Source organism: Drosophila miranda (assembly GCF_003369915.1).
Source record: "Drosophila miranda strain MSH22 chromosome Y unlocalized genomic scaffold, D.miranda_PacBio2.1 Contig_Y2_pilon, whole genome shotgun sequence".
Lineage (NCBI taxonomy): Eukaryota > Metazoa > Arthropoda > Insecta > Diptera > Drosophilidae > Drosophila > Drosophila miranda.
This window is the reverse complement of record NW_022881614.1, coordinates 21,117,304-21,136,300: the sequence shown is the minus strand read 5'-3', so window position 1 is coordinate 21,136,300 and position 18,997 is coordinate 21,117,304. Positions and strand designations below refer to the sequence as shown.

The 18,997-nt window shown below is 46.3% G+C and overlaps 1 protein-coding gene across 2 annotated transcripts in view; it reads left to right on the top strand.

Moving 5' to 3' along the window:
- The first annotated feature begins 2,841 nt into the window (after window positions 1–2,841).
- The window catches only part of LOC117192404 (protein muscleblind-like), a 105,516-nt gene continuing 89,360 nt past the window's right edge, over window positions 2,842–18,997 (top strand). Inside the window, exon 1 of one of the 2 annotated variants that reach the window (XM_033397079.1) lies at window positions 2,842–3,649. The gene's annotated coding sequence lies outside the window, so the exon portion shown is untranslated. The remainder of the gene's footprint in view (window positions 3,650–18,997) is intronic. The other variant, XM_033397080.1, reaches the window with a different exon arrangement.

The window sequence follows — 18,997 nt, the reverse complement described above, 5'->3', positions numbered from 1 at the left end:
CCCGCCCACTTCCGCCCCCACAAAGGACGAAAATCCGTGGCATCCACAATTTTAAAGATATGAGAAAACCAAAAACGTAGAATTGTAGAGAATGACCATATCTTTAAGACTGCGGAATCTGAATTGGATCGTATTATTATTATAGCCAGCATCAAGAAAACAATTTCATTTTTTCTCGCCCTGTCTCTCTCTAACACACACGTAGCATAGGCGGCTTTGCTTAGAGTAAAACATTAGCGCCTAGATCTCAGAGACTACAAAAGCTAGAGCAACCAAATTTGGTATCCACACTCCTAATATATCGGACCGAGACGAGTTTGTTTCAAAATTTCGCCACACCCCCTTCCGCCCCCGCAAAGGACGAAAATCTGGGGATATTCAAAAATCTCAGAGACTATTAAGGCTAGAGTAACCAAATTTGGTATCCGCACTCCTGTTAGATCTTACTATAAAACGTGTATCTCAAAATTTCGCCCCACCCCCTTCCGCCCACACAAAGAACGAAAATCTGTTGCATCCACAATATTGCACATTCGAGAAAACTAAAAACGCAGAATCATAGATAATGACCATATCTATCAGATTGCTGAATCTGGATCAGATCAGATCATTTTTATAGCCAATAGGAACAAATCAATTTGCAGTGGCTACGCAGCGCCCGACGTCACGCTCAGACTGATTTTCTGTCTCTCTAGCACGCACTCTTTGTCGTGTCGTTCAAATTAGCGGCGTCTGCCGGAGTGGCTCTCTCTCCTACTGACTTAGTATCGGGTATAACTGTAGAGTTGCGGTATCCGCTGCAACTCACAACGTTCCCCCTCGTTTCTAATTAGATTATGGTGGGACTTCCCTGCTTCTACCTCTCTCCCTCTCTCTCTCTCTCTATGTGTGCACACATCTCACTCTCACAAGCCAAGTTCTTTGGATACGAGCCAATCCCCAGGGCTGGCTTTTGTTTTCCCAAGATCTCTTTGTCTGCCGCAGCCCATGCCCCCTTCCCCTGCTGAAAGCCTTGAAACACGTTCTCTCTCTCGAATCGGATTGAAACGGAACGGAACCCTGGAGGAACAGGCGCAAAAGGTGTAGCAGAAACGAGAAGCAAACCCGTTTCCATGAGCCGGCTGGCTCCCCGAAACGAGGGGTCCCCCAGCATCCAGCAATCAGAGTACTCAAGGCACAGCAGCTCTTCGTTTGGATAACGACCTCTAGAAGGTCACTTTTGAGGGCCGCCAACAATAGAGTTTCCTGGCCAGGGCCTTAGGCAACATCCCCAATAAGAAATATATTCATTTTAAAACAAATTTACTTGGAATACTTATTCCAAGATTGTTTTTTAATGCAAAAATTACAATGTAAACCTCCTAAAAGGTTTTCAATAAGATTACATGCACAAAAAGTCCACAAAATATTGCTCGTAATCCCATTTTTTTGTGTTAAATGGATTGCCCCCACTCTTGAGGGGCACCTATCATTACAAACCTTTCACTTGCCCCAGAGGCAAGCACCGCACAGCCCCCCCGCCGGTTGAATGTGGTCTCGGATCACTCACGAAAACTCCGTTTTCGAATCGTTTATAAATAGTGCACACAAAAACAAACACACAGCGACTTCTAATATCTAATAATAGCGGGGGGGTGACTGGACTGGAGTGGGATGGAGTGGAATAGATATCGAAACATTGCGGGGGCGTTTCTCGATCTCGTTTGATTGCTCTCTCTCTCTTTCTCTGGACTGCTTTCACAGGTCTGCTGGCACTGCCTTCTGGTTCTCCTTCAGCTATCGTTGTTTTCCATTCACTTTTCATTCCGATTAACCCACACAGGAGTGTACAAACGATAGAAATTCTTTTTTTTTCCCCTTCCACCCCTCCACCCTTATGCGTACGACTTTCTGGGCCTCTGGTGCCTGTGTGTGGGGGTGTTGGACGCTGCCAAAAATCCAAAATGAACGAAGCGGCAACAAATTTATGACACAGAAATGTCATGATGTATGCAGTATGCTCTCTATAAGCGACGGAGCGACACTTTAAAATGACTATTTCGGTACGTTTTGGGCTGTGCAGTGCAGCCCCTCGAGCATTCGGTTATATGCAGATATAGATATGGATGAGATGCATTTACGTAAACGATTTGGGACATCTTGAACACATTTGAAGGTGACTTTGACAAAGTTCCAATTCATAAATGTGCAAGTTTATTTTTGGGACGGAGAGCCTTGGGTTTTATTTACACAAGTACCAGAAATCCTTGGAAAGTATTGAAAAATACTTGAACTTTTCTTCAGTGTTGCTAAAGCCCTAAACGTTCATTACCCAACACTGGAGAATGTCATTAACTGTCATTGTGTTACCAAGTCCGCATCAAATGGCAATAAAATTGATTTGCTTAATTTTGCACTAAAACAAGTCTCAGTTTCGGGCACGTTCCGCAACCTGCGCCAAAAAGCCGTCCCGTCTCCGGAGCCAGTTAACCTTTTGGTACGCGTCATAGCCGTCGGCAGCAGCAGAAATCACTCAAAAAATCCAAGTGAGTGCTCTCTTAACACACCACCGCTCTTAATTCGCTTGCTCTTCGTGGTTCACTTTCTCTCTGGGGGGGGCGCAAACACGATGGCCAAACTCCAGCGAACGAGCAAAGCGGTAATAATCCAATAAGAGACCCCGTAGCGGCACAGCGGCAGAGCGACAGAGAGGGGAAATTTCTAGCATGAGTCAGGTATTTTTCTGAGAGAGAGAGAGAGAGCCAAAGCACGCGCTCGCTCGCTCGTTTGCTCGTTGGCTCTCTTCGGTTTCGTTTCGTTTTCCTGCCGCTGCTTGTCGTTACCTGTCGCTGAGGCCGTTGGTTGGGAGGAATTTACAGTTTGTCTGTTCCGAAGCGTCGAAGAGTGCAGTGTGCCGCAGCCAGAGTTCAAGATACAACACAGCAAAACCAGACAGCAAGCAGCGCGCATAGCCTATTGAACAATTTGTGAAAACGCCGCATTAAAACAGTCAACAAGAAAAAAAAGAAGGCAAAAATATATTTTAAAAAAATTACAACAAAAATTATAACAATTTCGAAAGCTGCAAAATCCGGCAATTGTGCAACATTCAAGAAAGCGCGCGCTTTTACCACCAAAAGGCAACGAAAAGCTAAAGAAAAGAACGCGATTGAAGTGCAAATTGAGTGCTGGAATATTTGTTTTCTTAAACGAATCCTAAATACAACGACACGACGCGTGTGTGATTGTGCCACCGCCGTCTCTACGCGTGTCGGTGTGTTGTGTTTGCGTGTGTGCCACTGTCAGATCCTGAGCCAGTGTGTGTGTGACAGCAAATAGAGAGAAGGAATAGGAAAGAAGGCACGAAGGCACAAGGAAAGTCCCACGCAAAAAGCCTGCCTGCCCCATTGTTGTACCGGCATTTTAATGACGTCATGTTCAGAAGCTGCTTGCAACACTAAAAGCCACAACTTCAACTCGCGCGTGTTTCGTACAGCAGCAAACAAAATAAATTAACAAATACAATTTAACATACAACAAAAAAAAAAAACGAAGAAAGAAAACGAAAACGCAAAGAAACAACAAACAGCCAACAACAATTCAAATACAGCAGCACAGCAGCAACAACAACAACGACTGTCGTCGCATCATCAGCTGGAACTACCGAAAGGTGTTTATATACTAAAGTTCTTCTCTGTCTTGTTTCTTCTCCGTTTTTTTCTGTTTTTACTGTTTTGTTTTGTTTTGTTTGGTTTGAGAGATTTGAGTCTTTCTTCCTACTTTTGTGGATTGTTTGTGTTTCCTGGTGTTTTGTGGGTTTTTATCGGTTTTTTTTTCACGGAAATTCTGTTTTATAATGCCAAGAAAACGCACACTCAGAGAAAGTCAATTTAGTGTTGAGTTAAGAAAAAATTGTTAGGGTGTTTATAAAAAATTGAAATTAAATTTTTTCGAAATATAAAACAATACAGAATTTTTGGAAAATATTACAGAATAGCAGCACAAATTTTAGGGTTTTTTTTATGGATTTTGTAAGTAAATAAAATTAAATTCAGGATTTTGTGGACTTACCCAAGTATTAAAGGAGATTTTCCAGCTAAAACCTGAAAGGGAAAGAATAGGTTAATTTTTAATTCTCATAAATTCATCAATCAATCTTGAAATCAATCATATTTTCCAAAAATAGCTCAAATTAATAATTTAAACACCTAAATTTTCAACAAAAACCTGTTTTTGTCCCGAGTTTTATTTCTTAACTACAAAAACGAGGGGGAACGTTGTGAGTTGCTGCGGACACCGCAACTCTACAGTTATACCCGATACTTAGTCAGTATGGCTCTCCTCCGGCAGACGCCGCTAATATTAAACGACACGATAAAGAGTGCGTGCGAGAGAGACAGAAAATCAGTCTGAGCGTGACGTCGGGCGCTGCGTAGCCAGTGCAAATTGATTTGTTCCTTTTTAGTATAAAAATGATCCGATCTGATCCAGATTCAGCAGTCTGATAGATATGGTCATTATCTATGATTCTGCGTTTTTAGTTTTCTCGAATCTGCAATATTGTGGATGCAACAGATTTTCGTCCTTTGTGGGGGCGGAAGGGGGTGGGGCGAAATTCTGAGATATACGTTTTATAGTGAGATCTAACAGAAGTGCGGATACCAAATTTGGGTACTCTAGCCTTAATAGTCTCTGAGATTTGTGGATGCCCCAGATTTTCGTCCTTTGCGTGGGCGGAAGGGGGGGTGGCGAAATTTGGACACGAAACGGTCAAGGTCCGATATCACAGGAGTGTGGATACCAAATTTGGTTGCTCTGGCTCTTATAGGTTCTGAGATCCTTGAACTCATATTTTGCAATTGGCAAAGCCGACCATGAAACCTGTGTGTTAGAGAGAGACAGAGCGAGAAAGAATGAAATTGTTTTCTTGATTCTGTCTATAATAATTATACGATCTGGTTGAGATTTCACACTCTAGAACATATAGTCATCCTCTACGATTCTGCGTTTTTGGTTTTATCGTATCTTTAAAAATGTGGATGCCACAGATTTTCGTCCTTTGTGGGGGCGGGAGTGGGCGGGGCGAAGGTTTGAAATATTTTTGTAGCAGTGACATATCACAGAAGTCTGGATCCAAAACATCGTTGCTCTAGCTCTTATAGCCTTTGAGCATTAGGCGCTGAAGGGGACGGACAGACGGACGGACGGACAGACGGACAGACGGACGGACGGACAGACGGACAGACGGACAGACAGACATGGCTCAATCGACTCTGCTATTGATGCTGATCAAGAATATATATACTTTATGGGGTCGGAAACGATTCCTTCTGGACGTTACACACATCCACTTTTACCACAAATCTAATATACCACAATACTCATTTTGAGTATCGGGTATAAAAAACCATTCCCTGAGTCATTAAGCAGATAAATCTCAAGGAATTTTTCATAAAAATTATTTTAAAATAAACATCAAAATACTTTCAAATAATTTTTGAGAGTGCCAAATAAATCGTTGATAGGATTTAATGCTAGCAAATTTGTGAAATAAAATGTTTCTTCAATTAACTGTTTTATGCACAGAAACGCAATGAACCAAAAATCAATTAAAGCTTCGGGTCTAATGAACTGTTAAATAATAATGGAAAAATCAACCAAAATAATGTTCAATGAAAACGGAAAACCCAACAAAATGGTGTAAAATAATTTTGGGGTAAAAAGGGGATTAAGACTTCCACAAATCGTGTTTAAAATGAGGGGGAACGTTGTGAGTTGCTGCGGAGACCGCAACTCTACAGTTATACCCGATACTAAGTCAGTATGGCTCTCCTCCGGCAGATGCCGCTAATATTAAACGACACGACAAGGAGTGCGTGCGAGAGAGACAGAAAATCAGTCTGAGCGTGACGTCGGGTGCTGCGTAGCCAGTGCAAATTGATTTGTTCCTTTTGGCTATAAAAATGATCTGATCTGATTCAGATTCAGCAATCTGATAGACATGGTCATTATCTATGATTCTACGTTTTTAGTTTTCTCGTATCCTCAATATTGTGGATGCAACAGATTTTCGTCCTTTGTGTGGGCGGAAGGGAGTGGGGCGAAATTTTGAGATATAAGTTTTATAGTGAGATCTAACAGGAGTGCGGATACCAAATTTGGTTACTCTAGCCTTAATAGTCTCTGAGATTTGTGAATATCCCCAGATTTTCATCCTTTGCGGGGGCGGAAGGGGGTGTGACGAAATTTTGAAACAAACTCGCCTCGGTCCGATATATTAGGAGTGTGGATACCAAATTTGGTTGCTCTAGCTTTTATAGTCTCTGAGATCTAGGCGCTAATGTTTTACTCTAAGCAAAGCCGGCTATGCTACGTGTGTGTTAGAGAGAGACAGGGCGAGAAAAAATGAAATTGTTTTCTTGATTCTGGCTATAATAATTATACGATCTGGTTCAGATTTTGCACTCTAGAAGATATAGTCCTCTTCTACGATTCTGCGTTTTTAGTTTTCTCGTATCGTCGAAATTGTGGATGCCACAGATTTTCGCCCTTTGTGGGGGCGGAAGTGGGCGGGGAAAAGTTTTGAAATATTCTTGTAGCAGTGACATATTACAGAAGTCTGGATCCAAAACATCGTTGCTCTCGCTCTTATAGTCTTTGAGCACTAGGCGCTGAAGGGGACGGACAGACGGACAGACAGACATGGCTCAATCGACTCGGCTATTGATGCTGATCAAGAATATATATACTTTATGGGGTCGGAAACGATTCCTTTTGGACGTTACACACATACACTTTTACCACAAATCTAATATACCCCAATACTCATTTTGAGTATCGGGTATAATTAATGCAAATTAAGCCTTTTTTTTCGTTCTAATGCAAGGTCTAGGCCACATGCCCCGTGCTGGTGCCATACAGTGCGGCTCATCACTGTACTTACAGTGGCTGTTGCAGCAGACGATCGTAATTACCCTATCGTAGCGTGTGCGATGTTGTGAGCAGAGCTTTTGCTCTCACACGCCGCGCTCTTGTACTGCTCTCTGCGCATTCAAGATCGGCTCGACGGTGGAGTCGGGGAGTTTTGCTATCTCTGGCTGCGACCAGTCCAATAAATGCTTTGAAGTCGAGCACTTGTTTTTTTTTAGTCATACATTACCTGACAATTTAAGGTAAAAACCGAAACTAGAGCCCGCTGGACCGGAGTCATCATCACGTTTGTTTTTGGAAAAAGTCTTCCGAATTTACATTGGCGCCCGAGCAGGGACATCGGCATCCAGCATTTCGTGGAAATTCGCACGACAAACCAGTGACCTACAGTGCATCTTCGTTGTCTCGGCACAAGTCATTGGTTTTTTTTGTTCTGTTGCGAATAGAGCTCTAGCTGGCTGGTTTTGTGCGACAAATTGGATTCATCTTTACTCAACAAAAAAGGAAAGTGTTCGGCTAATCTATGCCGAATTCTCAGGTATTTAGTGCGAAAAAAATTGAGTGCTAGAACCAAGCCACCATTTTGTGCGCTGTGTTTCTCTATTTGGCCACTGATCTCAATTTCATTGGCACCTCGTTGAATTGGAATACCAATTAAATAAAACACAAAGTAATAAAATAAACCAAAGTGAACAGCCAGCATATTATATGCGGAATATTGGTGGATTGAAGAAAAGTGCAAATTGATGAGGGCTTACGGTACTTGCTAATCAGACGCTCCGGTCATTGCCGCTGTTTTCAATTCTCTTTTGCGAAGTACCGCTTATTGGTGCTGCCTTTACTTCGGTAACGCTATCGTTGCGCCAAATTGTGCATAATTTGGCTGCGTTTGGTTGTGTGCATTGGCAGCATAATTTGTGTTTGTTTCGCTGCGTTAACCCTTTGAAGCCGATACATAGTTTTTTGTGGAAATTTCGCGTTCTTTCATAGTTTTTGCATACCCTACAGTATTTTGGTTAACCATTGTCTAAACCCAGTGCATTACTTTCCGACCCTCTTGAAGTAAGAGAAAGCGCCAGAATGAGTGAAAAGGAAAGGGAAATTGTTACCAGGGAAGGAGGTTCAAAAGAAGGAGGGGGTCCAAAAGTCCTGCAAAAGTTAGCAACAGCAATGCAAAGACACGATAGGGTGATGGGCGATCTAAGGCGTGTGAGAACGGCCTTTGAAGAAAAAACTATTTCGTTCGACTCTCTTCAAATTAAATGCAGACTCGAGCTGATCGAAAATTATTGTGAAAAGTTGATGGATATACAGGCAGACGTGGATTGTTTAAATCCCAACAACGATCTACGAGCATCGGTCGAGGATATGTGTGTTACCACAAAGGCTCTGTACATGTCTGCACTTAAAGAACCCGAAACTCAGCGAATACAGAGGAGGGATAGGAGTAGCCAGCGTCATTCATCACATCTGCCTAAAATGAATCTCCCCAAGTTTAGTGGAAAACATTCTGAATTTAAAAACTTTATAAGCCTTTTCGAGAGTTTGGTGCATAACGACCCAATATTATCAAATGTGGAAAAATTCAACCACTTACTGTCGTGTCTCGTTGACGATGCATTGGGAACAGTGAAGGCGTTTCAGATCTCTGCAGACAATTATGAGAAGGCTCTTGATAGTTTGAAGGAGGTTTACGACAAAAAATATTTGATCTTTTCTGATACTGTTTCGCAGTTGTTTGACATTCCCAGCACAACAAAAGCTTCTGCTTCATGCCTTAGGTCCCTCATTAACACGGTGTCAGCCATATATTCTTCTCTGCAGTCGTTAGGAAGTGAAAAAGACATAAATAGCGCGATGCTAATTCACATAGCGCTGTCTAAAGTAGATCCCACAACGAAGTCTCGGTTCGAAGAGCAACTGGATTACGATAAACTACCGTCTTGGTCCGAGTGCGCAGCCCAGCTGAATCGGCGCTATCAGCATCTAGCTGCCGAAGAGTCAACACGGAATAAGGGTAAAACTAAACAAGAGACAAGTAAAGGACCCACTAAATCGTCATTTTCATGTGCAAAGACGGATAGGCGAGCTGATTCGAAATGTAGCTATTGCCACGCGGGGAATCATACCATAAGCAATTGTCAATCGTTTAGTGCTCTTCCTGTTCTTCAACGGTTCGATATCACCAAGCAACTCCGACTGTGCATAAATTGTTTGAAGCCAGGTCATACAGTGACGAGGTGCAAGACAGCAAAATGTCGAGTGTGCTCTAAGCCCCATAACACTCTGCTTCATCGATACGGGGTTGAGCCACAGCAAAATGGGCCTAGTTCTGTGCCAGTAGAACATTCGTCATCGTCTGAGCCTCAGACAGCTTATTCTAGTCACGTTGCTAGTGCTGACCAGGTTATTCTTGCTACCGCTGTTGTAAAGGTGCAAGATCGGTCCGGACAATTTCAGTATGCACGTGCACTTCTAGATTCCGGCTCCCAAATTAATTTTATATCCGAGGATCTAGCCCAGCGCTTACGATTGCGCCGTGATGAGTCGTGCCTTAATATCACAACTGTTGGAAAAAACTCGTCCGTCATAAAGCACAAGATTCATACTTCTGTCCAATCTCGTATCAACGATCACAACTTTGATTCCGATTTTTGGGTGTTAAGGTCGATTTCCACATACCAACCCGATCATGTTGTCAATTTCGCCCAATGGAAGATACCAGCAAACCTGCAGATGGCAGACCCGCAGTTTTACAAGCCTGCTAAGGTTGACTTATTGATAGGGGCAGAAACCTTTTTTGAGTTAATGTGTGTAGGCCAATTAAAGGCAAGTTCCGAACATCCAACAATCCAGAAAACATTGTTGGGATGGATTGTATCAGGAAAATATAAGGCATCAGCACAGGATGCTGTATGCAATATCGCTGTTGGTAGCGATCATTGTTCTCTCGACTCTCTGGTGGAGCGCTTTTGGGAATTGGAACAGGTCCCAGAGAAGTCGAAGGCTGTATATACAGCTGAACAATTGGCTTGCGAACAAAACTTTAAGCAGACTTTACGCAGGCTCGAATCGGGTCGTTTTGAAGTGGGGCTGCCATTTAAAATAAATCCCAACGTGTTGGGTTTCTCGTTCGAGACGGCAAAACGCCGCTTTCTATCCCTAGAACGCAGACTTGCACGAGATCAGTATTTGCATGATCTGTATATGGAGTTTATGAAAGAGTATCTCATCCTTGGCCACATGTCATTGCTTCCAGACACTCCTCCAGGACGCCATTACTACATTCCACATCAATGTGTCCTGAGACCTGATAGTAAAACCACCAAGCTACGCGTCGTTTTCGATGCATCGAGCAAAACATCGACTTCAATCTCATTAAATGAGACTTTGATGGTGGGTGCAACTATTCAGAGGGAGCTTTACGCAACTCTTGCCCGATTTCGATTAAATCGTTTTGCGCTCACAGCTGACATCTCCAAAATGTATAGGCAAGTTCAGGTCGCCGAAGAAGACCGAAATTTCCAATTGATTCTGTGGAGGGATAAGGCAAATGTAGATGTTCAAACGTATCGCCTGAATACGGTTACTTATGGGACAGCCTCAGCTTCATTTCTGGCCATCCGCTGTCTCGTTGAATTGGCAGACGTTTATGCTGAGTCCCATCCTATTGCATCAGAAGTCATAAAAAGTGACTTTTACGTCGATGATATGCTTACTGGAGCAAACAGTCTGGAAGATTTAGAACGTATTCGGCTGGAAGTGTGTGAGGTCTTAGAATCCGCGGGTTTTAAGTTGGCCAAGTGGGCGTCAAATCATCCCCAGCTGCTGTCCGATAGTGGCCAGGAGAAATCGCTGCAGTTTGATCCTTCGTCGTCTGTTAAAACGCTCGGAATTAGATGGAATCCGCAAAATGATTTGTTCCATTATCATTTAGATGACTCATTTGATTCATTGACCCCTACAAAACGAAACATTTTGTCAGTTGCGTCCCGATTGTTCGACCCATTAGGGTTATTATGTCCCTTAATAACGAGGGCAAAAATATTGCTGCAGAAATTGTGGCGGCAAAAGTTGGATTGGGACGAGTCGGTTCCCATGAGTTTGCACACGAGTTGGAACCACTTCAAGCAAAATTTGTTTGAATTAGACAAGATAACCATACCTCGCTACATTGGCCTTCCCACGCATAAAAGCGTTCAGATTCACGGATTCGCAGACGCATCAGGTGAAGCGTACGGATGCTGCATTTACATCCGTACCAGTGATGGTAAAAATGTCGTGTCTAAGCTTCTTACCGCAAAGTCTCGAGTAGCTCCTCTCAAAACGAAATCGATTCCAAGACTCGAATTGTGCGCAGCACTCCTGTTATCCACTTTATGGGCTCAAGTAAAACCGCTCCTGGACAAGTTCATGATCGAAAGTGTGTACTTTTGGTCGGACTCCCAAGTCACCTTGTACTGGCTGGAAAGGGATCCAGCCACGCTCGCAACGTTTGTGGCCAATAGGGTTGCTGAAATCCAGGAATCGTCAAGCGGTGTGACTTGGCGGCACGTTCCTACTGAGCAAAACCCAGCCGATTTGGTGTCACGTGGCACAGACGTAGACGGTGTAACGTGCTCATTGTGGACTGAGGGTCCCCAATTTCTGCTCAGGAATTCTGAGGAGTGGCAATGTCTACATCAGGTTGAGTTGTCCCCAGAAATGGAACGGTCGGAAAACAAGAAGTGTTTGGCAACACATTCAGTGGCAAAGTGTCAGGCCAATGATTTCATCGAGTTGATTGAAAGATGCTCTTCCTTTAAGAATTTGCTTCGGATTATGGCATATGTAAACCGGTTCCTACAAGGAAGCAAGCGTAGTCGAGAGGTCGTTCTGTCAGCCAAAGAACTTAAGGTCTCATTTCTAAGGCTGGTAGAAGTAGTCCAAAGACACGAGTTGGGACCAGAATTCCACAAGCTAGCGAGGTCGGAAATCCTGTCACCGCATCTTCAACGACTAAACCCGTTCATACATACGAGCGAACTCGACGGAGTAACGCTGCGACTGATTCGAGTGGGAGGAAGGTTGCTCAACGCAGAGATTCCGTATGACGCCAAATTTCCTCTGCTGCTGTCGCAAAAGTCGCAGTTCGTGACGCTTTATCTTCGCAATTTGCATCGGACTCACTACCATGCAGGCGCCAAAGTCATGGTTTCGTTGCTAAGGCAGCAGATATGGCTAATCAATGCTCGAGAAGCATGTACAAGGATCCTGAGAAATTGTGTGCACTGCTTCCGATACAAGCCAGTCCTACAGGGACAGATCATGGGAAACCTGCCAGCTGATAGAGTGCGAAGAGCTCGGCCCTTTTTGATTTGTGGGGTAGATTTCTGCGGCCCATTCTACGTGTCTCTCAAGATTCGCGGCAGGCCCCCTATTAAGACATATGTAGCCGTCTTCGTCTGCTTTGTATCAAAGGCTGTTCACCTGGAGCTTGTATCAGATTTGTCCACTGATAGTTTTTTATCTGTTTTTAAAAGGTTCATCGGGAGAAGAGGCCTTCCGGAGAAGGTGTACAGCGACAACGCCACCAACTTCGTGGGCGCGAGCAAGGTGCTGAACGAGCTGCATCAAGCGTACCAGAGGGACCAGGACCGGCTCAAGGCGTACGCAGCGCGCCAAGGCGTCGAGTGGTGTTTCATACCACCGAGAGCACCACACTTCGGCGGATTGTGGGAGGCAGCCGTCAAATCAGCCAAGCAGAGGTTGGTACGCGGAGTGGGCAACGCCAAGCTCACCGCGGACGAGCTGTGGACCGCCCTGGTAGAGGTAGAGGGTCTTCTCAACTCCCGGCCAATCGCGTCCCCAGGCAACGATCCCAGCGATGGAGAAGCGCTAACGCCAGGGCACCTGCTGATCGGGCAGCCGCTTCTTTCGCTGCCGCCCGAATCAGATCACGACGACAGATGCAGCAGGGGAAGCTTCGCGTACTTGAAGCGGTGGCGAATGCTGTCAGCGCTCAAGCAGCAGTTTTGGCAGGGCTGGTCCAAGGACTACCTGGTCAGCCTGCAGAAGCGTCACCAGTGGGCTACCAAAGGGCCAGACTTGGACATTGGCTGTCTAGTGCTCGTCCACGAGGACAACACACCGCCACAGAAGTGGACCACAGGACGAGTGGTGGCCGCAATCAAGGGAGAAGATGGGAGAGTGCGCGTCGCCGAGGTGCGAACACCCGCGGGCGTAATTAAACGCCCCATACACAAATTGGCAAAACTGCCAATGGACGGTTGAAGCACCGGAGGTCTTCAACGGGGCCGGAATGTTGCAGCAGACGATCGTAATTACCCTATCGTAGCGGGTGCGATGTTGTGAGCAGAGCTTTTGCTCTCACACGCCGCGCTCTTGTACTGCTCTCTGCGCATTCAAGATCGGCTCGACGGTGGAGTCGGGGAGTTTTGCTATCTCTGGCTGCGACCAGTCCAATAAATGCTTTGAAGTCGAGCACTTGTTTTTTTTTAAGTCATACATTACCTGACAATTTAAGGTAAAAACCGAAACTAGAGCCCGCTGGACCGGAGTCATCATCACGTTTGTTTTTGGAAAAAGTCTTCCGAATTTACAGTGGCTGCCATTTGATATCTGGAGCTGCTAATGGATCTGATTGGCATTCAATCGAATCAAACACGCAATCACATAATTAAATCGCGTTTTATTCGATAGGTTTTTTTTTCGATTAAAACATGAACATACTGTACAGCGTACACTGTATTCATCAGACATACAATAACATACATTTTTGTTGCTGATTTTATGAAAAAGTCACGTTTTTTATGCGGTTCTGTTGTGTCTGGCCGCCTGTCCAGCCTCTAGACCCTTCCGCCCCAACGTTTTTGCGAGTCTGCCATTAAATTTATGTTTATTTCTGGCTGTGCCCCTTCCATATGATTTCTGTTTCAGTTTCAGAACAGATTGTTATTATAGTTTTCGCGATTCGTTTCGTTTTCCTTTGGCTTCGAGATATGAAAATTGAATTAGCTTTGCCTTTGGGCCAGCAAACAACAACAGCAGCGAAAAAGGCCAGCAAAAGTTGGGCCAACATCATCATCAGCTTGGGCAAAAGTGTCTTAAATTCGAGTCAAAGAAATCGCATTGGAAAATGCCAAATGAATTGTGATTTGTGTCCATTTGTGCTCCACAAGTCATTCACTTTTTCTAACAAAAACCACTCAAAACTCCGACTGAAAATACGCCACGAAAGGCAATGGGACTTGAGGACTTGGCATGACTAATCGATTCGATTTTTCGCCAAAAGTCATGCCGAAAACACAAAGCGCCAACACTGACAAATATGAGTGTAGTTTTTTGTACTTTAAGCTCTCTTCAATGTGCCTCAATAGGTCGTAAATATCGCACGACGATCGATTGTCTTTGGTTTGAAAGTCTGTGGGTCTGTGTTGGCTCAGACAGTCGCAATTTGACGCGAGATGACAGCCTCAAAAAGTGTCAGAGTTCACGCAAAAGGTCTTCAAAGAGCAAGCGCAAACAAGGGCTGGCGAAAATCCTCTAGCTGAACCCTCCACGAGGGTGCCGGCTGGGCAATGGACACTGCATTACCCGGGACAAGGGTAATGCACTGTCGCTTGCTCTGTCCGGGGTAATGCAGTGTCTAGCTAAGGCTATGGTCCGGCGTCTTCCCGATTCAAAGTCGGGGGAACCGAACCAGGGCCATGGCTAGAGGTGCCTGGCGGTCAGGCCTAAAACGCTAGGGGGTGGTCCCCCCGAAAAATATTAACCAGTATGGACCCTCGGGCCAAATATGGAGGCGAAGAAGGAGAAAGCACGGGTTGGGATGTCAACCCAAACGTCGGTGGGAAGCGTGACTGCTACCACCGGCGGGCACGGGGAGGAGCAATCCTCTCTGCGTGTCGCCAGCGGTCACACCTCAGACTTGGCGGGAGCAGGCCAAGTCAGTTGTAAAGCTACTGCCACAACAACAACAACAAAAACAACTCACTCCGCAGCCTGCAAGTTGAGCCGCACAGATGCCGTAGTCGACACAGACACGGATCTGGAGAGCGTGCTCTCTATGAGCAGGACGGAGGAAGAGAGCTTTCTCCGCTCACCGGAACCAGGCACCAGCTCCCTGCGTAGGGAAGGGCCGAAGCGTTCCAAGGAGGGGATGAAGGCCAAAGCACAATACAAAGCGGCCCTCAATATCAAAAGCCGGCTGCAAGGTAAAGTAGACATCTCCCAGGAGGAGAAGGTCAAGCTAGCCTGGGCCGAGCAGCGAGTAGAGGGCGTCGAATGGCGAATATGCCAATAAGGTGGAGGAGATGATGGCCACCAAGAGGCAACGCTCGACTGAGAGTGCCATTAAAGACACTCCGGCGAGCAAGCGGCAACGCGGGCCCAAGAGTGCAGCCCCTCCACCGAAAGTGGCCAAGAAGCCATCGAAATCGAACGCGAAGGTCAGCGATGTGACCAAACGACATTTGATCGTGGCACTCATCGACCGGAGCGAGGAAAACGGCAAGATGTCAGCGGCACAGTGGAAGCTTGTGCACGCGCGTCTCGTCGACGCACTGTTTGCACACATGGAAGAAGACCCCGCGGCCCCTATGCCCACGTTCGATGGTGCTGGGTGGCTAAATGGGGTTAAGATCCTAAAGTGCAACGACGATCCAACCCTAAGGTGGCTGACGCGTACGGTCTGCCAACTGGAGGCGATGTGGGAGGGGGCCAAGCTGGAGGTTGTGGACCGGGAGCTTATCCCGTCCAAGCCTAAGGCGAAGGTACTCTTCCCCATCACAATCCAGGGAGACCGAGCGCTGAAGCTCCTTCAGCGGCAAAACGCGGACGTGCCAACGACCGATTGGAGGATCCTACACATTGGTAGCCCACTACCCAACGAGGGGGGCCAATGTGTGATCCTCCAAATAAACAAGGAGGCAGAGGATCTGCTGTATCCCAAGTTCGGGAAGATGGCGTGGGGCATGGGTAGCGTCTACCTGCGCCTCAAAAAGCGCCACCCTGAGGACAAGGACGCGCATACCCTGCAGGTATGCGAGGTGGAAAAGGACTTAGGTCTCGAGTCCATCGTGGAGGCCGCCCAGGGTCTTGCGCTTGAGGACGAAGACGAGGAAGACGGTGACCTGACGTTAGTAGTCAACCCGTCGGATGCAAGTGAGCCAGCCACCCATGCTGAGTGTGCTGCAGCTAAACTTGCATAAAAGCAAGGTAGCGTCGGCGGAGCTCCTCATCGCCATGGAGCAAGGGCTCGCCGACATAGCTCTAGTCCAGGAGCCCTGGATTGCGACAGGCAATTCAGTGGCCGGACTAAAGTCCTCAAATCACAAACTGTTCTACGCAACATCGGTAAGCAGGAACAGAACCGTCGTACTCGTACGAAAGGGAATCCATGCTTACCTTATGTCTCATTACAGCACGGATGACCTGACGGTTGTGATGCTGGAAAGCGAGGAAAAGCGCCTTCTGGTGGCTTCCTGCTACATGGCTCACGACAGACCCGCACCACCCGACGAACTCAGGAGCCTGGTGACAGAAGCCGGCACCAAAAACTATCAACTCGTCATCGGGACGGATGCCAATGCCCACCACAATGTGTGGGGAAGCACCGACATCAATGACAGAGGTGAGTCACTCTTAGACTTTATACTTTATACTAATCTATATATAGCAAACGTCGGGGAGGAGCACACCTTCGTGGGTCCGACTTCATCCAACGTGCTAGACCTAACACTAGCAACGGGAAACAGTACTACGGTATCTAGCTGGAGGGTCCTTGAAAGACCCTCCTTCTCAGATCACAAGTACATTCAGTTTAAGTGCGACTTCAAACATTCTTCGAAGGTAATAGTCTATAGAAACCCCCGGAATACAAACTGGGAAAAGTTTAAAAAGACAGTTACTTCGAAGCTCGCGAGTCCGGGCACAGTGAAATCTGCGGAGGACATAGAAAAGTCTCTAGAGACCCTATCCAACGCGTTGCTGGACGCCTACCACACATCGTGCAAACCCTCGAGGACGAAGAAGAGGTCCAAGCCACTCTGGTGGAGCCGGGATCTCTCTCTTCAAAGGGACAACCTCAAGGAATTCTTTAAGATCGCCAAACAAGCGAACGAAGGGATCGTCTATGAGGAATACAGACTCCTACTCAGGAGCTACAAGAAGGAAATACGTAAAGCACAACGGAACTCGTGGAGGACCTTCTGCTCCAACATCGAGAAAGTACCAGAAACCGCACGGCTACGGAAGCTGCTCTCTAAGCAGCCTACCATACAAAGCCAATTAAAGCTAGATGACGGACAGTGGACAGAGGGCAGTGACGAAGCCCTAACAGCACTAATGGAGGAACATTTCCCTGGTTGCACCGAGGTCGCTGATGCCAAAGAGCACCGGGACCTAGCAACCGAGGAACAACACCCCCCAACAGATTTGTTAACCACCAAGCGAATCCACTGGGCAATAGACTCCTTTGCGGGCACAAAAGCACCAGGACTTGACGGGATATTCCCAGCCATGATGCAGGTGACCAAAGAGGCGATTACCCCATGGCTCTCCGCAATATTCACAGCTTGTATAAGTACTGGCTATATCCCTATCCAATGGAGAACCTCGAGAGTTGTCTTCCTCCCAAAGGCAGGAAAGTGCAGCCATGCGAGTCCCAAGGACTATAGACCGATAAGCCTTACCTCCTTTATATTAAAAACGCTAGAAAAGCTGCTGGACTTACACATCAGAAATGAGGTAGGGGGACTGATGTCAACCAACCAGCATGCCTATACTAAAGGGAAATCGGTGGAGACCGCACTACATTCGGTAGTAGCTACCATTGAGAAAGCCCTTCACAATAAAGAGTATGCACTGGGAGTATTCGTGGACATCTCCGGAGCATTCAACAACGTGGCTACGGAAGCAATAACAAATTGCCTGGTAGCAACTAATACACACCCAGCAATCAACCTGTGGATAAGGAACCTCCTAGGTTGCAGACGGGTGCAATCAGAGTGGGGCACCGCTTCCATGGTGAAAGAGGCACACAGAGGCACACCCCAGGGTGTAGTCCTGTCGCCCCTCCTGTGGAATCTGGTGGTCGACGACCTCATCAAGAGATACGAAAGGAAGGCCCCAATAATAACAGCTTATGCGGACGACATAAGCATACTTATTACGGGTGTTTGCCCATCGACCCTCAGCTCACTAATGCAACGAACACTCAGGGAGATACGCGAGTGGGCGGAAGAAGTAGGACTCAGTATCAACGCGGACAAGACGGACCTCATCTTCTTTACCAAGAGGTACAAGGTACCGATATGGACCCCCCCGAAGATCAATCAAACTATGCTAACCCCAAAAACACAAGTCAAATACCTGGGCACAGTACTGGATAGTAAACTGGCATGGAAACCCAATGTATTGGAAAGGGTGAAGAAGGCCACCATGCGCTTTATGCATCCAAGAAGATGCTCAGCAGAACATGGGGCCTATCTCCGGCTCTGATGCATTGGATTTACATCTCGGTGGTGCGACCAACTCTGCTGTATGGAGTCTTAGTGCGGTGGCAAGCTACTGGAAAGAAAACGTATCATAAGCTTATGGAAAGGACTCAGCGACAGGCTTTGCTCTGTATTACAGGGGCGCTGAGGTCAACCCCAACAAAAGCACTCGAAACCCTACTTGGAATCGAACCCCTAGACATCCACGCCCGTCTGACTGCAGGAAAGGCAGCACAACGCCTCATCGCTTCAGAAAATATGTCGCCACAAGAATACGGGCATAGTTCAATTGGAAGGGAAATGAACAGATAAACTGATTACATGACCCCCCAAACATGCCTCGACGTAAAAACAACTGCATCCTTGGGACCTGAAGACTGGAAAATCGGAAGAGACCAAACGGAGCACCTCAATATATATACGGACGGCTCCAAGATGGACGGAGGAGTAGGAGCGGGCCTATACTGTACAGACCCTGAGATAAGGCTGTCATATAAGCTACCGGACCATTGTAGCATATTCCAGGCAGAGGTTTTTGCCATCAGGAAAGCAGCGGAAGTCGCTCTTCTCACTGAAAGATCACACGATGC